General features: G+C 41.4%; 1 protein-coding gene and 1 pseudogene across 2 annotated transcripts in view; one reads left to right on the top strand and one right to left on the bottom strand.

Annotated features, from left to right (window-relative positions):
- The window catches only part of PIP5K1B (phosphatidylinositol-4-phosphate 5-kinase type 1 beta), a 326,134-nt gene that overhangs the window by 59,945 nt on the left and 247,549 nt on the right, over positions 1–18,640 (bottom strand). The window lies entirely within an intron of this gene.
- LOC150013128 (10 kDa heat shock protein, mitochondrial pseudogene) lies at positions 138–10,696 on the top strand (annotated as a pseudogene).

Here is an 18,640-nt window from a genome sequence, read left to right as displayed (position 1 = left end):
TTCTCTCTCTCTAAACGAAAAATATCCATCAATAAAAAATTTTTTAAAAAAAGCTTGTATGCTAGGTTACCTTTATAAACTGGAACGTATGGTTAAATAATCTTACAGTTTCCTCAAAGGAAGCACATTGTGCAAGTATGGGCAGTGTAAGCCTCAGGTCTGTTTAAGTCCACACACTTACTAGTTTGGTTTCACTCCATTTACAGGGAAGGAAAGAGGGGGGTTATACATGTATAAGACTTTTTCTCCTCCCATGAAGCTCTGGATTTGTTATGATCAAGCACTCAAGAACTGCAGGGTCAGAAGGAAAACCTAAAGCCATTGTAGTTTAGAAATGCCACGTGGTGTTTCTCTTTCTTCTACAGTAGTCTTCCCAGATGGTCGTTCAGTTCCAGTGAGAGGCTTAGCATTTTCAGAGGTAGCCTATTACTTCTATAACCACACTGTTAAGCTCTTCCTTCTATAGAACAATCATCTCTTTGTAACTTCCATGCGTGGGTTTGCACTCTCCCCCTTGGGAAAAGAAAGCTCTCAGCCTGCTTCCACACGCCAGCCCCAGTGGTTTCCGGGACTGTACGGGGAGTCAGGTTAGTACTGGGTCAGCTACTGCTTTTTTGGCGGAAGCCCCAGGGGAGCTCCCTTCACAGCAAGGCAACCACAGAACTGAGATGCCAATTTATTCAAATTCAATTTATTAATAACATACCTCTGTTCTGAAATAGCTAAGATCGGATGTTTACTCGTGATGAATAAATATTCGCTCTTTTATATCCCTTAGGCCCTCTACTTCCTTAATGGCATCATAATAATCCTTTTGAAACTCTTAAGAGCATTTCAGTCCACTGTGCTCACGTAAAATGCCTCAATGGGTGAGGGTGGGTCCACATAAATTTCTAAGTGTCTATCACATTCCAAGCTCAAAACAAACAAGGCAATCTTGGACACAGCTGAATATAAAGCAGTCTTGAAGAAGAAGGATGACTTAGTGGCAAGAGAAGGAAGTTTGAAGACTGCCACCAGGGAAGAAAATGCTATTGATTTAGTTTCCTTCTGATATGACTAGCAGGTGCTCAGATGCACTGAGCTGAAAAACAAGTGACACGGGGAGAGAATGAGCAGTTCTACCCACTGCCAGGAGCTGAGAAATAGGAGGTATATTTTTATTCATATTCTTTTTCCCTTGGGGATCAGATCTCAAGATTTAATTTGATTTGGCTTGAAGACTTTGACCCAGTGAAAGATACTGTCAGATCAAGAAGAAAGTACAGGAAAATCACCATCACCAGAGACTGCCACATTGGGAAGCAGGCAGTCTGAGGAACTATTGTCTGAAGTGTAATAGCTTTATGGTTTAGATCTAGGCAGTACCTAAAATGCAAAGTTTTAGGCAATGGCTGTATAATAAATGGTTTCCAACTGCTCTCATAGTAAAAAGTCCCTGAGCAGGGGAAATATTAGTCCCTGTAATAGCTGGACAAAAGTAAAGTAATATCAGAAGATACCTCAACAGTGTCTTCCCTCCAGAAATGGCCACAGAGCTGGCTTCTTGGGCATGTGGCTCTCAGAGGGGGCCCATGCTTGGTTTAATGCTCTACTGTTGTCATCTGAAAATGTTAATAATTTTTAAACAAGGGGCCCCATATTTTCATTTTGCACAGACTCCCACACATTATGTAGCTGCTCTGAAATGCCTGTAATGCTTTGGAAAGGTCAAGTGGCATTTCATAATAATCTAAATCAAATATATATTTCTTTTATCAATGGAATGAGATAAAGGTTCTTTTTAGAAGTGCAAGAATGGTGATATTTTAGGTTGAGAAACAGAATCATAAGATTTTAGAGTCTGTGTTTAATCCTAGAGATCATGGTTACTAACAAGCAGAATTCGGCCCAAGGTTTATTACATTGAAATGTTATTTACAATTGTCTTGATGTTGTTAATATATATGACACAATTGTGCTGTTGACTACAGATATTTCCCTCTCTTAGTTATTCACTTGATCAGCATTTCAGAAAATGTTCACTGGTTTTTCCCAAGTTCATGTGTCCAGAGGGCTGGATTGCAGGTCTCTCTCCTTGTGGCTGTGGGACCAGAGTATGAATTGTGGCACCCAGACAGACATTTAGAAAGTTTCTTCCCCTCATTATTAGTTGAAGGGAGAGCTGCGAAAACTGTAACAAATGGAAGTTAGAGAAAAATCTCAAGAAAAAGTATTGCAAGCAACAGTAGTAGCTCCAAAGGAAACAGTGGATTCAACCAGTTAGCATGAAAGTTGGAGATCAAGTTCTTTCAGAATATGGAGGCACCATAGTAGTTCTAGATGAAAAGGATTGCTTATTTAGAGATGGTGGCATTCTTGGAAAGGATGTAAACGGAAATAAATCACTATTGAAATGGCATCACGTGAAGCTGCCCATACACTAAAGTTCTGAAATCGTTCATTATACAAATAATTTCTGTGTATCTTTTATAATAAACAAATGATATCCAAAAACAAATAAACAAACAAAGTAGAGCTGTTAACTTGGTATAAGGTACAATTCTAGTCATCAGAAGTGCAAAGAGGAATTAAATCAGTCCCTAGCCTCAAGGTCAAGTACCACAGAGGATGATAAGTTTGGTCACTGTCCTCCCTATCATTTTAATACCCAGAGCCCCAGCGTCCATATAGACAGGCGTATGACTCCCTTCAAATCACAGAACTACATGAGAAGTGTATTTAAGACAAGTAGTAATATTCCACAGATAAAATTAAATGTTTTAACAATAAAATCTATCTTATCTTTACAAGGCAGTCAGAATTTGAGAACTCTGATCGCTTGCTAAGGTAAAAAATGCTTCATGACTTGAACAGAAGCTTACATCATCTATCTTAAATCAGTTTATCATAAGCCTTAGGATTTTGAATGCACTTACTGGTTTTCTTAATTCCTAGAGTACTGAGTTTTCTATTTGCATATGAAAAAGAATATTCTTCCCCTTGGTAGCAGAGAAATATCTTCATATTTTTGGATTCTGTATAAAACAAGAGTATTTTATTCAATAGCAAGGAGTTATTGTATTTCTTTTTCCAGATCAGAATTTGAAATAAGAAAGTAATCTCAATAACATATATTGTTATGGTCCTGAATGACTGGAGAAGGTGAAATGTGTAGTTGTGTTCAGGTAAAGATGCTCCTACCTTTGCTTTTTATCCTAAAACAAAATAGTGGAAAAAGCCTAGAAAAACCTGATTCACAGAACTCTCAAAAAGCACAGGAATTAGGGGTACAAGTATCTCTGAAAGTGTGTGTGTGTGTGTGTGTGTGTGTGCACACATGTGGCAGCTAATATAACTATGTTTGGTTGCAAGTCTGATTAAGAAGCAGGCAGATCATCTCCCCCACTCCCTACCATGGGGAAACTGCCCTTTCTCAACCCTGGCATTAAAACAAAAGGATTTATTATCTTCCAGGGGTTCTCTCTACTGGGGGAGGGGGGCCATTGGGCACTGTGCAGGGCTACGGGACCATACTGGAAATGAGGAGATTAGGTGGGTGTCAGCTTGATGGATTCAGAGACAGCCTTCTTCCCTCACTCAGCTCCCAGAAAGCTGACAGCCAAACACCTCTGATGGATGACATGAAAGATTGGTAGAGTCTTACCCGGGAAATCTAGTCAACCCAAGAGGAAAGGCAAACATACTGGTATCAGCAGTTCCCCCAACTGAACAGCTCAGCCAGATTACCCTACAGAGAAACCCACGGGTGATAAGCCTCAGGTGCACACTTGGAGATTTTAATCTTCTTGCAGTGTCTCGCTTTGTGTTTGCAATACTTTAATCAAAATATTATTCACACATTACACAATGGATCCATTTAAAGTGTACAGGTAATGGTTTTTAGTATATTCAGAGTTGTATAAGTATCACCACAACCAATTTTAGAACATTTTCATCACTCCCCATTCCCCCCACCTCCCCCACTACTGGGCAATTCCTAATCTACTTTCTGTTTCTACAGATGTGTAGTGGCACACTTTTAAGGGTGACCAGACAAAGATTACCAGAAATCTGAGATAAGTCACTGTTGTGAAAGACAAATACATAAGAAAGCTAATTGGAGGGAAACTTATTGTCCTGGGAGGAGAAAAGGCCAAAACCCACATCCCAACTATTAATTATATCCTTAGGTAAGTTACTGTAACTATGAAGTAAAAAACATGATACTTAAAAAACTTAGAAAGAAGCCCTGGTTGGTGTGGCTCAGTGGATTGAGCACCGGCCTGTGAACCAAAGGGTCGTCAGTTCGATTCCCAGTCAGGGCACAAGCCTGGGTTGTGGGCCAGGTCCCCAGCTGGGGGTGCACGAGAGGCAACCACACATTGATGTTTCTCTCCTTCTCTTTCTCCCTCCCTTCCCCCCTCTCTAAAAATAAATAAAATCTTAAAAAAATTAGAAAGAGATCTTAGCAAGTAAAAATGTAATAGTAGAAATGACTCAATAACAAGGTTCTATGAAAATATGAGGAAATCTCAACAAAAAATGGAGCAAAGAGACAAAGAAATGGGAGAGAGGAAAAAAAAACCACAATAGAAATATTGAAGATCAGTCTAGCTGTTTCAATTTTCAAGTGAAGATATATAGAAAGAGAGAAACAGAGGCAAGGAAGTCATCAAGAAAATGTCTTAGACCTAAAAGCAAACAAAAAGGAAAAGTAAAAGAAAAAATAAAAAAAAACCTTCTTAGACCTGAAGGCCTGAAGGACAAGAGAGTGCAGACTGAAAAAGCCCACAGAATATGCTTTACAAAGGACGAAAATACCACCCACTCCAAGGCACTTTGTCAGGAAAAAGAGAAGATCTTTAAACTTTCAGACAGGGGAGGGGGCAATGGGTCATAAGCAAAGGATTAGGATGTAAAATGGCTTTGGACTTCTCAATAACGTGTACCAGGGAGCCCGAAACAATGGAATAATGCCTTAAAAAACCTAAAGCAGAGATTTTCAACCTTTTTCATCTCGTGGAACATATAAACTAATTACTAAAATTCCGTGGAACACACACACACACCACACACACATATATAATTTTTTTTTGCTGATTTGACAAAAATAGGTATAGTTTTGATTTGCAAACAAAATTATAATGATAGTAATTAACTATCCCTTTTGCTCCAAAGTGACCTAAAAAAAAAAAAGTTGGGTGCCTATATACTTGTTGATAAGGATATTTAGTACCAAGAATTAACCAATCAGATGCAACCTTATTATGCGACGTGACCAATACGATGCAAGTCTATTCTATGACCTATATATTTATGGTCCAAGTCAGGGCATTCACACCAGATGGCTATTGTTGTGTTGTCTGTTGTCATTTTCTCAACTGACAGTCTAAAGGAAAATAGGTCACTGCCCCTGACTAAATAGTCAGGTATTGTATGTTTTAAAAATTATTGTGGCACATGGATTGAAAATTGCTGCTAAAGGGAAACTATTTCCAAAATAAAATTCTATACCATGCCAAACTATTACTTACAAATGAGCTTAGCAAAGACATTTCAGACATGGAAGATCTCAAAAATTTATTTCCCACGAGACCTTTGCTAATAAAAATACTGGAGGATGGGCTCCACAAAAACAAGGGAACAAGAAGAGGGAGCTATGAGAACTATGAAGCAGGGGACTCAACATCAGAAACCAAGAGAATCCGCAGAACAAAGGTGAAGAAAGGTGCCAGGACGAAAGCTGGGCAGCTGGCATAGACTGGATCTGCTCAGCGCTGGGTGGACATTCTTCAGGTGGGTGACAAGACAGTGATGCACTATGGCTCATGCACCTGGACCAATCAGACATTGGGGAAGAGCTTGAGATTCAATTACTAAGAAGTATGTAGACAACCAGGTAAACAAAACATAACAGAACACCCTTTGGGGAACAATATAAGGAAAAGTAATTATACTTTACAATAAAGCACAGTTGTGAATAGTGTTTATGACATAATAAGGAAATAACAACCTAAACAAAATTACAGTGCAACTCTACTAGGAAGGCAGAGGGATTGAGAATGGTTAATGAGAGATGGGGTGATTAAAGGGAGCTATATTATCCTCTTCCAAGTGGGAACAAAAATACCCCACAAAGTAGCATTTTGTTTAGAGGTGATAGAGAGCAAAGTTTGTCACCCCAAAAAATGCCTCTTTGGGATATTGATTATTTTTAAGGCCTAGAAGTCTCAGGAAGACCCTTTGACTTGCCCTCTAACTGCCTAAAAGAATTTCAGATGGAGACTTGTTCCAGGAAGCAGCTCTCAGCACTGAACACTATAGTTTAATCTGAATGAGGTGTAGTAGTAGAGAGGCCCACTGATCCGAGTCCTCTCTGTCTCCCCTGGTCTCTAGATGGTCCAGCAAATATCTGTTTACTAAACATTAACTATTTTCTTCTACCCATGAATTGCCTTACTTCCCTTTGAAGTCCAGGGTCCCTACCTCTTCCTTAATTCAGAATGACATGTACACCTCCTGCTGCCTCATTGTCTTTGAGATTTTTCATGCTTTTGTGACTTCCCTGCGTGGATATATTAAAACTTGACTTTCTCCTGTTAATCACCTTATGACATTTTAATTATTCAACCAGCTACAAGAACCAAGAGGGGAAGGGGGGAATTTCCCTCCCCCCCAACCCCTCAAGAGAAATAGCCAAAAAGTTAGATAAAAGGTAAAAATGATTACCTTTGGCGAAGAGGAAATAGGGTAGGCAGTGAATGGGATATATTTTTTATCAAAGTATGTCTTTGATAAAAATAAACCTAGGAAAACATGAAAATAAGCATGAAGAGAGCATTTAGTACCACACAAACATGTATGATATAATATGAAGTGGCATTTACGCTATGATTACCACCATATAATGAACTGTACGGAGCCTGACTGGGGTTTACAAAGCCATTAAAATTCTATCAAGGTAATGGGGATTAAGAATAACTACTTTTTTTCCCAAGTTCCCTACAGTATAAAGTTTCCATATAGCTTTCATAATCAGAAAGTCAATTCACAATGCTGAAAAAGTTTATTCCTTATCAGAGACTGAAAATTGGTTCAGAATTATTTCTATTTTTCAAATCCCAGATTGCAAATTAAAAAAAGATCCTGGGTGGCTGGTGGTTTCTTTCTTTCTTATTCTTTTTTTTTTCTTCCAAGTCAGCACTTGGGGATATTATGAACCAATCTTCTAAAAATTATCAACTAATCAAAGGCAATGATTATGTGTAGTTTCTCCCCTCAGTGCCACAAATCTCTGATAGTCTTTAAACACAAGAAAAATAATACTTTCCTCTGCCAAGTTTGAGGAAATGAGAAAAAACAACTTCAAATATCCAAAGTTAATACTGTTTGAACAAAGAAAAGTTCACTTTAAAATCTGTGGTGAGAGACATTTGTATTACAATGACTTTCATTTTAATGTTTAAGAAATGAAACGAAACGAGCTGTGCAGTCCAATTCTTGAGACACTTCAAGCAACGTTCCAAAAAGCCCATCAGATTTTAAAGTAATTTAAAATATTAATGCCTTTTCATTGCAAATATAATACATGATGAAAAAATTAGTAAAGTGTTGGACAGGAGAAAAAAAGCAAAAAAGAAATCATACCTAGTTCTACAACTTAAGAGCTACGAAATCACAAATGCTGATGTCTGTCTCTGAATGAAAATGAATACTGACAACAAATTTCTTTGACTAATATTTGCACAAACCTTTTTTAAACCTGCGGGGTGCTCTGTTCCAAACCTACTTGCACAGAGCAGACTTTTAGTTTCAGGGGTAAATGATCTTGTGGGTGGTATTTTGGTGGAAACAGTCTAAACAATTACTTAAGAAGCAGAAAATCTGTCCCACTAAAAGATCCTGGATTCTCCCTTATAGGTTGTGTTTGCCATTACCACTGGTGCCTCTCTGCCTTTGCTAACAGAACACCTGATTTTGAGTTAAGGTAGTGGATGGAGATCAGTAGTGCCAGTGCAGGTGGTTCTCTTCCCAGCCTCCCTTGCAGCAAGAGGTGGTCATGTGACCTGCTCGGGGAAAAGCCGCCCCCAGCTCCCCTGCTCACTGGATAAAAGAACAGATTGGTGCAACGAGAAACACCCTCCCTTGTTTTCTGTGCTCTTCTTGTTTCCTTCCTGCATAAATCCCTGATGTCTGAGGTTGGGGCAACCACCTTGTGATGATGGGGCAACAAAGAAGAGAAGCAAAACCAAAAAGTAGAGGATGGCAAAGCAGAAGATGGGAAGAGCCTGAATCCATAAGATTGTCACTGGGCAGTTGTACTCCACCCTGGATTGCATATTTTCATTTATGTCAAGTAAATGACAAATATCCTTTGTTACATATCAGGCCAGTACTGCTCAACCTTTCTGAGGGGCACAATATTCATAGGACATGATCACGTGGGAACATGGAGCAGACTGCTGGCCCCTGCTCCATGGGGGCTCCGGCTGAAAGCATTTCTAGTGCTGGGCTCACTTCCACTTCTCAATACATAAGACACTGTTCCTTTCGATCCCCACTCAGGGCACATGACTAGGTTGCACGTCAGGTCCCCAGTTGGGGGCGTGAGTGAGAGGCAACCACACAGTGATGTTTCTCTCCCTCTCTTTCTCCTTTCCCCTCTCTCTAAAAATAAAATAAACAAATAAATAAATTATTAAAAAAAAGAAAAAGACACCGTTCTTTCTCCAGCAACATATGCATAGGGAAGAAACACCGACCTAAGCCTACATCACATCATATGATTCCACCAACTGGACTGTTTGCTGTTTAACTTGTGTTCTTTTCTGTCAGTTATGGGGCCACTTCCTAACTGACGGAGGTTACATTTCATGAGATCCAAAAATAGGAATGGTTTCAAGTGAAGCATTTGAGACTATATTCATAATGGTTGAAGAATTACCAATAATTCATTAGTGCCTAGAAGTTCATTTTATGGGTCAAGTAGTGTTTTTTTTATACAGTGTTAGGTTTGGGTACACAGTAGCCTTTGTGATAATTGCCTGTTTTATGCCACTGTTATGTATGTTTCTATGTAACTCTCTTTTCCTCATTTCACCAGTGCTTACCTTACAGGGTTGACAAGTACATTGAATACTCATAAAATAATATCTGTAGAGTGTTCGGCAGATTAAATGGTATAGAGTAGGTATCTATTACATGCCCTTAGGATTATCATAAACAAAAAATGTAAAAGTTGTACATTAATTAATGATAGCTATCACTCATCGTTTTTCAAAAATTATCTTCCATATTTAGTAAAAGGCTTCATAAATATTATATAAGTGCTATAAAAAGGCTCTCGCCACCCCCCAGAACTCATGTCATTATTTCAATCTGAGGCCAGCTCCCAGGTGACCTGCCTTCCTGTCTTGGCAAAGAGGTGGCATGCTCCGGTTACATCGGAGAGCTGTATGTTCTTCAACAAAAATATCCAGTTCCCTGCTTCTCCAGAAATCACACTGAAAGGGCTTTATCTGGGAGCCCCTTGTTTATTAAGAATTGTGTCTATGTCACTGAGGCAAGGAAATCAATTTTAAATCTGTCTCAGCCACAGAATAACAAAGGGGACTGAATGACAACCAAGAACAAATTGGGGACTCTGCTATGTTATGGTGTCTGGGGTTGACGAGCCCAGCACTCATCAGTCTGCACTTGAAAAGTTAGGTGTATAATCACTGTTACAAACATGACTAGAAGCAAGTGATCAATACACAACTTTCTGTAATTAAACTTTTTAATAAAACAACATTTCCCTTTTTGGGATCCCTTCTGAGTTCAACCCAGCATGCTCGCAAGTACCTCAAATATTGCACTTGGATAATGAAGAAACCTTTTCTGAGCACTTAGTATGCCAAGAGCAATGGAAATGACCGCCAGGGAAATGAAGTTGTTGCCCGTTAGCACTCTCCCTCTGCTGCGGGTCACAGACAGCTCCGGGCCAGTCTTCTCTCCCAACTCCGTTCTCCTCGCTCACTTCGTACAGGTCTTCCACTGAACTGGGGATCGCTCACCTTCTATTGTATCTATTTTACAAATATTATAGTTTCTCAAGAGCCAAGATTTTCCATCTTTTCTCTCCTCTCTAGCATCCTGTATAACACCCTGTGACTAGAAGGCCTTCCCCACATGTTTGGGGATATTGTGTGTACTACCTATATTAAAAGATGTGATAAGGATCTGAGCCTGAGACCCTGAGGTGAAGCAGTGTCCATTCGTGGGATTTAGATTTCCTTACTTGCAGGCCCAGTACAAGTAAGTCTCTTTGCTGAGGACTGAGGGAGGTCTATGAAAGCGAATGAACTTAATTATGTGTTTGTTATCAGAGGGCATATCTAGTTCAGTGTAGCAGGCTAACCCCAAGGGCTCATCTTGATTCCTAGGGAGAGAGACACAGAGAAAGTCACCAAGTGGGGGGAGTAGAAGAGGGGAGTGCAAGCAGACAAGAGAGCTTTATGTAAAAACCAGGAAGAACTACTTTACCCAAAGTCTATAAAACATCAAGCCCAATTGTATGGCTTTGGGACCCCTCTAAAAAGCAAGAGTACACTTTCCTGTGTGTCACACAGCTCTGGGGCCTTTGGGCCTCCAGTGTGGGGGGCTAAAGGCCCAGCAGGGGCTGGACCGGACCTGCCATGCCTGGTGGGAGATCGTGGTACCTGCTGAGGGATGAGGGAGAAGTGAGGGCTCTCAATGGAATTGAACTTGGTGAGCACCCAGGAGTCACCCCCGGAGACTTATAGGCATGTTGGCAGGGTACTTGATAGGGAACTCAGCATCTACGACAGCAGACAGGACAAGCAAGCACCAGTGGACTTTGGGTCTCTGACTGTAACCTCATTTGTTCCCACAAGTTTGTAGGACCTGGTACAACTCCAGTTACATGGGAAGTTGAATGGGCACAAAAGTTACATGCAATATAACTTAGCATAGCCACTACTGTCTTACCAACCTTTTTCACTAGTCCTTCCCTTCCACAGGGCCTATCTGTGGAGGATGAAGGTGCTGGGAAGCTCTCAGATGCTTCCTGGTTTATTGTCTCCTAATGAGATACAATCAAAGCAAAAATACAAAGGGCTCTTTGCAAAAGAGCCTATTAAAACTCATCACACCGTCCCAGGAACACACTCATTGTGGATGAAGCCATTATTGACGATACTGTCTATTTTGAAAGAGGATGTCCTGTACGAGGAGTCAGGAAATGTAGGTGCTAGTTCCTGCTCTGCTATTAAGTTGGGTTGCAAGCTTAGAATCCTCGCTCAGCAACTCTCTGGTCCTCTCAATTTATGGACGAAGAAGCAGAAGCAGATGAAACACATCCCGACTAATTGGACTGTTACCTCCAGTTCCTCCTAAACTGTGATAAAAGGTTAAAAAGGGTACAAACCTATAAAAAGAACAGAAGATGGCAGAAGCTAACAGATACAATGTTTTGGAGCCTGGAAAGCACATGGACAGGTAGTAATGGACTTAGCTAACAAAAGAGAACTGAATCCTAAGGTGCTACTTGGAGAAGTAAAGAGACACATAGCCAGGCAAATACTCTGCCCCATTCCAATTAAAAAAAAAAAAAAAAAAAAAAAAAGGCTAGAAAGCTTTTTAAATTCTCTCTGATGAGGATATAGAACAGAGAGTATCTGGACCCAGGGACACCAGAGGCACTTGAGAGAAAAGAGAATGATGGAGTGACTGTCTGCATATTAGATGCTGAGATATCCAGTCTGTTTCCTGCCCCAGGTTCCAGCAGGCTGACTGCTAGGCCTTTCCCCTCCAAGCTGGAATCGGAAGCATCTCCTCTGGGGAACCTGACCAGGTCAGCAGTGAAGACTGGCAGATACTAGCACTGGTTCCACCATCAAACTCCAGCCAGATAATCTTTTAGAGAAGCGTGATCAGCTCAGCTGCTTAAGCTTCTTGTTAGTCTCTAGTCTCCCATTCAAACACTTGGTTGAGCAACATGCAAGCATTTTCGGAAACTTGAGGAAAACCTCCACTATGAAAGATGTAGACTGAAACAGACAGAAAAAGGCAACCTGAATGTAAATTGAGACCAAAAGGTAAGAAGAGAAAAACAAATCCAATGCTGATACCCTTGGAGAGAAAAAGAGAAGAAATTACAACTATGAAATAAGGAAAGATTGATGTAAAAAGGACACTTCAATGAACAAAAAAAGAATTCTTACAAAATATGGCAACAGAAAGGAAAAACTCAGTGGAAGGATTAGGAGATAAAGTGCAGGAACTCTCCTAGTGTCCAATAGAACAGAAAGACAAATAGATGGAAAGGGAGGGAGAAAAGTTAATTGGAGGACAAATAATACATAGAAAGCTAAACAAACAAATAAACAAGGTGATTAGTTATTACAGAGAAAACAAAAAGATTCAGAAAATGAAAATCAAATATAGTATTCACCCAGTCATAATAAAACGTACAATAAAGATATAAGCACAACATTGATGTAACTATACTGGGCGACTGGAAGGGGGGGGAAAGGAAGGGAATGATGTGTGCCTGCGGTGGTGTGGAGTGGGGAAAAGACAGCTGAATCTTCATCTTCCACATGGGAAGTTATTAGGTAATGCCTCAACCTGAAAGATCAAGAAACAGCAATATAAACATGCTATGAAGAGATATGGAATTCACTGCCAAATGAAGCAGCTAAAGGAGTTGAAGGTGATAGCATCTGGGGACAGTAAAGTGTTTAAGGGGAGGAGAACAAGGACCTGCTCTTTTTCCTGAAAAACTTTATACAGTTATTTAACTATTAAACCTGACACACAGAATTTTGATAGAAAAATTAAAAAATAAAAATAAAAGGGCTGATGACAAGATGTCAAAAGGACCCTTCCATTTCTAAAGCTCTGAGGGCAAGCTATGCTCCTGGGGTTGGAAAAGCATCAGGTGGGTGGGTGGGAGAAAGGCAAAGAAGTACACATTTGATCCATCCCACAGATGAGCTTTGCTGTGGCCTTCCAATGCCTGCCCTCTCTCCCGTCACAACTCAGGGGCGGCGAAGAACGTGGCCAATAATGACAGAATTATTGGGGCACCCACCCAGATGCACTCACATCTGAACAAAAGATGAAACCCTCTTCCCAGACTACATGCTGAAAGAATCAGAAGCACTTGCAGGGTGACAAGAAACAATGGAAGAAAAGACAGAGAAGCTCTAACATATATTCTCTCCAAGTAGCCACCAGGACGACCTTTTCATTTTAGCCAAATACTTTATTGAGAAAACAAGTCTGGTCATTTTAAAGTTCTTATATGACCTGCCAAACACTAGTTTTTAATACGGTTGGCCAGAAAAATAGTAAGCTCCTTTACATCATGATGTATTGCCTCTTTATTACTTTATCCTTGGAAACAGGTTATTAAATAAATACATTTTATTATTATTATTCTGACTTGAGGTTTTTATCATTGCCTCCTCATTCTCCCATTACACTTACCTAATTCTCCTGACTTTCAGACTATAATGAGCTAAAAGCAAAAGGCTGGTTGTGTAGATGTGTTTAGTCTGCCTGTCTGGGGCTGGGGCTGTTCTCTGAAATGCACGAGTCTCAGCTGCAGATTCACTGTGGACTTCCGCTGTGAAATTCTTTCCCCCCAAATCAACAAGCCATCTAAATTACAAGGCGATAAAGCCAGCTGCTCTGGAGATAATTTCATAGGTAACAGAGGAATTAAACAGGGGATATTGGGGCTCAACTTTCTTCTAGCCTTGTAAGAAATTACGATAGCTGTTCTTTGTGTATATTTGCAGTATATCAGAGAATCAAAATGAAACTGGGATTCTGGCCTTAGATGGCGCCAGGGATGAAGGAGGAATGGCAGGAGCTGGTAAAGTGAGCCCAGAAGAAGTTTTCCCATCGTGCGCGGCTCTTGGGCCCTGGAGGACTCACTCTCTGCTTTGTGATGTCAGAATTAGGCAAGAGGCGATGGCTCAGAAGGCAAGTGGGACTGCAGTGACTGGGCCAAAAGGGGGCACCTCAAAGAAAGGTCATAGCAGCTGACGATAGCTGAAGTGAAGTAGACAAGCCTGAGGTGCTGCCCTGGATGAGGCCACTTGGACAGGAGCAAGACACCATTTTGTAAGAGACCAGCATAACCAAACAGTAGAAGTAGCTACTGGGGACAGAGAGAAATGGTCAGGATTGAGAGGGAGACGTTCAGGGGTCCAGAAGGACCAAACAAGCCTCTAAGCAGAACAAGAGAGTCAGTAAAGCCCATGTGATTCTCAAGAGAATGACTTTGCTTGTCCATGAAGTCAAGGATCCCTATAAGGTAGTTTGGTCTAAGGTGAGAGGGGCTGGGCTGAGAAACAGGTTTGGGGAAGGCTGGAGTATTCCCCAGAGGCGCTGCTAACCTTAAACACCTTTGAGGGAAGGGAACCTATGTCCAGGTCAGTCTGAGGTACAAGAAAGGAGCTGAGGTCCCGTCTCCTCAGATCATCTGAAAACCCATCCATTTTGCTATGGTTTTGCATGTCAGGCACTACATGTTATGACCTCTTAATTCTTTGAACGAGCACATCTGTGTTTCAGCTGAACCACAAGGCAAAGAAATAGTTTCAGTCCTCAGTAAATACAGAGGAGTACCTTCAAAGAACTTTATTTCTTGACCTCTAGTGTGCATAAGGGAAGTCCCTTAAGAGAGCACGAAAACCTAGATGTCGGAACTAGTCATACTTTGTGAAGCATTTCTCTAAAGATGCAGTGAAGGGGACAGAGGATTGGGGAGCATCTACAGAGATACATTCACCACCAGCACACCATTTTCCCAGAGATGCAACACCAGCGGATGAAGTCAAGGAAAATAGAGATGTTGATTTTTTTGTTTTTTGGTCTCAGAACTAAAAGGCAGAAAAGGATTATTTTCATTAAGTTAGGCTATCCAAAGGCTGGCCAACAATTGTCACTTCTTGTTTCAATATGGCTTCCCCGTAAATTGGACCCATTAAAGTCTTAATAATGAGCCAAAGGCACCTAGAAATAATACTATGTACAAACTCATCAAAAACATGTAGGAGCTTTTTGAATTAATGTGAAATCCTAAATTATTCTTCATAAAATGCCAGATATCTGAAAAATTCAATTCAATTTCCTGCCCATGCCAAAATAGATGAGGGATCATTTGAAAAGCTAATCACTTCAGAAGTAATTCTATAATTTGTAAAAAAAAAAAAAAAAAAAATCAATTTTTTTTCTGGGGTTGGGGAGCGGAAGCTAAATTTACAGGCATATATGAAACTTCTCTCAGGCTCCAATTTTCTCTGCGGGTGCCCCAGTCACATTGAAAAGATATGCACCACTCTTCAGTTCGCCTGTAACCCTGGCATGCCTAAAATGATCCCAATTCCTAAAATGAGATATTTCTCTCTTGGGAGGCTGTGTAACAAAGCAGGTTTCTGCTTCAGGACCCGAAGGAGTGTTATTCTTCCTCAAAAACTTATCATCATTTGCTTGTCGACCTAGTTCCCTGACACTGGGGCAGACTTGACTAAATCCTTCACTGTAAGAAGAATGGAAGTGAAACCACCCCCACACTACCCCCATGTGTTTGTTCTAAACTGAGGTCTAGTCAGTTGATGAAGTGGGGCGGTGTCAGGTCCTGGCAATAAACAAAAGGTATTTTGCTAGGGCATGAGTGATAGCTATCCTGCTTCCAAACTGTAGCTCCTGCTCTATCACAGGTGGTTTCATCTGGGTTCCCCAGGCTCACAAAGCTTTGTGGAATTCTTGATCTCAAGAACCTTTGATCTATGCCATGTGCCTGGGATCAGCTAAAACATTTCTATGACAGGATCTGGTCAAGATGGTGGCGTAGGCAGACAGGGCTCTCCTCTTCGCACAACCACATCAAAATTACAACTGAAATATAGATCCATCGTCCAGACCTGTCAGAAACAGAGTTGAATGAAAGTCTGACAACTACAGAGTTAAATAAACTACATCCACCGAGATGGGTAGGAGGGGTGCAGATGTGGAAAGGTCTGGTCTCTCACCCATGTGTGATGGATAAAAATTCAGAAGGGCTATCTCAGGAGAGAGGAGTCCCAGCCCCACACCAGAACCCCAGCCCAAGGTTCCAGTGCCAGGAAGATAAGTCCTCACAACTTCTGGCTGCAAAAACCAGCAGGGATTCAGTTGATAGAAGAAACTTCTGGAGCCCCAAGCAGTTCCTCTTAAAGAACCCCCACACAGACTCACCTACTCAGACTCACTCCTGAGCTCCAGCACTTGGGTAGCAGTTTGAAAGGCACCAGTGGTATACAGGGAGGAACTGAAGTGTCTGGCATTAAGGCATGTAGAGGTCATTATCCCTTTTCTAAACCCTCCCACTACAGAGCTGACAAGCTGGTGCCATATCTGAAACTCCATCAATCTGACTAGCACTGTTTGATCGGCCTTGGAGATTCCCCAGAGACTCTGCCCCACTCAATATACTGGTTCATCCAAGCTGCTTTTCCATATGAATGGCCAGTCTTGGCTCATGCTTCACAACTTCCTAAATCCTATGAAAGAACAGCTGGCCTCAGAGAGCTTCAGGCCTGGCACTGCCAGCAGCCAGCTTAAATTCACAGCTTGGCTGCTCCTGCGAATCTCCAAGCCCAGCACCAGTGGAAGCCATCTCAGATTGCTTTATAGCTCAGGCAGTGTGGCCCCGGTCAAACCAAATATTGGGGTTGACCTTGGCCTGCACCACCTGGGAAACCCCAGGGCCAGTTCACACAGTGGACAGCTACAGACCTCATCAGAGCACCACCACTCTTCCCCTGCACAGCTCATCCTCCTTGGAGGGTGGAGGGTGGTGGTAAGTGGTCACAGCCAATCCTTGCAGCTGAGTGGCTTGGGTAAATCCATCCCATTGATCTGCCAACAACAACAAATGCTCAACTACAAGAGGAGGGTGTACTCAGCCCACACCAAGGGCACACCTTGAGTACCCAGCTTGGGTGATAGGGAAGGCTGTGCCACTGGACCCTATAGGACACCTACTACATTAGGCCATACTACCAAGTCACAGAAACAAACACAGCGAGGCTGCCAAATTGAGGAGGCAAAGAAATGCAGCCGAAATGAAAGAACAGAACAAAACCCCAGCAAAAGAATTAAACAAAACGGACATAGAAAACCTATCAGATGCAGAGTTCAAAACACTGGTGATCAGGATGCTTAGAGAAATTACTGGGTACAGCCACAAAATAAAGGAAGAAGTGAAGGCTATATAAAGTGAAATAAAGAAAAATATACAGGGAACCAACAGTGATGGGAAGGAAGCCGGGATTCAGATCAACAGTTTGGAACAAAAGGAAGAAATAAACATTCACCCAGAACTGAAAGAAGAAAGAATTTTTTTAAAAAAATGAGGAAAGGATTAGGGACAACTTTCAATGTGCCAACATCCTCCGGCTCTTTTGCCAGGTTCAGCCACTGCAGGACCCTGGCCAGAGGTGAGGAGGTGGGAGGGAGGGAGGCCGTTGGGCCTCTTCTCACTCATTATTTTCTCCCTTCTTTGGCTGGTGTCTATGGAGGCAGCTGTATCCCTGCCACTATCCCAGCTCTTTAAGTGGCATCCTTCTCTACTGTCCCTGCTTCCAAGGTGGCAGCCAATCCCCAGGTGGGGCCCTCCTTCATGAGTCTAGGTTCTGGCTGCCTCCGACAGTCACTTACCTGGATTTCTCCCACTTCCCCCTCCACTCTTCCAGTTTCCCCACATTCCATAACCAATTCCCTTTACTAAATTCCCTTTGAAATTCCAAGTGTGTTTTCTGTTTCCTCAACTGGAATGTTATTAGTCATAAAGTACTCTGTATGGCTTGTTGCCAAAAGCAATTCCACCTTGCCCTTTATAGTGGAACTTACCAGAAAGCTGCAAAGTGTTAGGATCTGGAATCACTTGGTTATTTTAACAAATACTTTGATGGGTTTACTATGTGCAAGGAGGTATTATAAATGCTTTCTAATTATTATTTCGTATCATCTTTAAAACAAGCCTTTGGGGCAGTAGTATAATAATCCACATTTTACAAATGAAGAAACAGCCACATAAAGATAAAATAACTTGCCCAATGTTAGGTAGCCAGATGTGGTAGTTTTGAGATTCATAATTAATTAATGATTCATAATAATGAAAATACAAGAGAAAGACCCAGCTGGGGGTGGTGGTTGTGGTGGTAAGAAAGTCTGTATGCATGGTTGGAGTAACCAGATTAAGAGGCATAAATGCACATAGAGTCTGGAGAGGTCAGATTCAATTTCAGCATCAGCAGGAGGGCTGCAGAGACATTCCAAGGGACCAGCACAGCGCCAGGTTGGCAGGTAGGTACAGCAGGTAGCTGCCATGTCTATAACAGGTACTGCAGGCAGGTGCTGTCCCTCCCTTGAGGTATTATTAGAGAACTGGAGTTATTAAGTGTTCTTGCAACAACATTCCTCTCCCTTCATTTTGTAAGTTAATGAATGTTCCTGCTAACAGAAGCTATAAGATTTTCTAAATCAAGCAGAAACATATCTAACAAAAGTCTTTTCTCAATGATTATGTAATGATTTGGAGTCCCCCTGCAGAACTGGAAATAAAAACACGAGGAAATAGCTATTTTAGGTTTCTTGT

The sequence above is a fragment of the Furipterus horrens genome, unplaced genomic scaffold (assembly GCF_987537825.1).
Source record: "Furipterus horrens unplaced genomic scaffold, mFurHor1.1.pri manual_scaffold_4, whole genome shotgun sequence".
Taxonomy (NCBI): domain Eukaryota; kingdom Metazoa; phylum Chordata; class Mammalia; order Chiroptera; family Furipteridae; genus Furipterus; species Furipterus horrens.
This window is presented reverse-complemented; position numbering and strand designations above follow the sequence as displayed.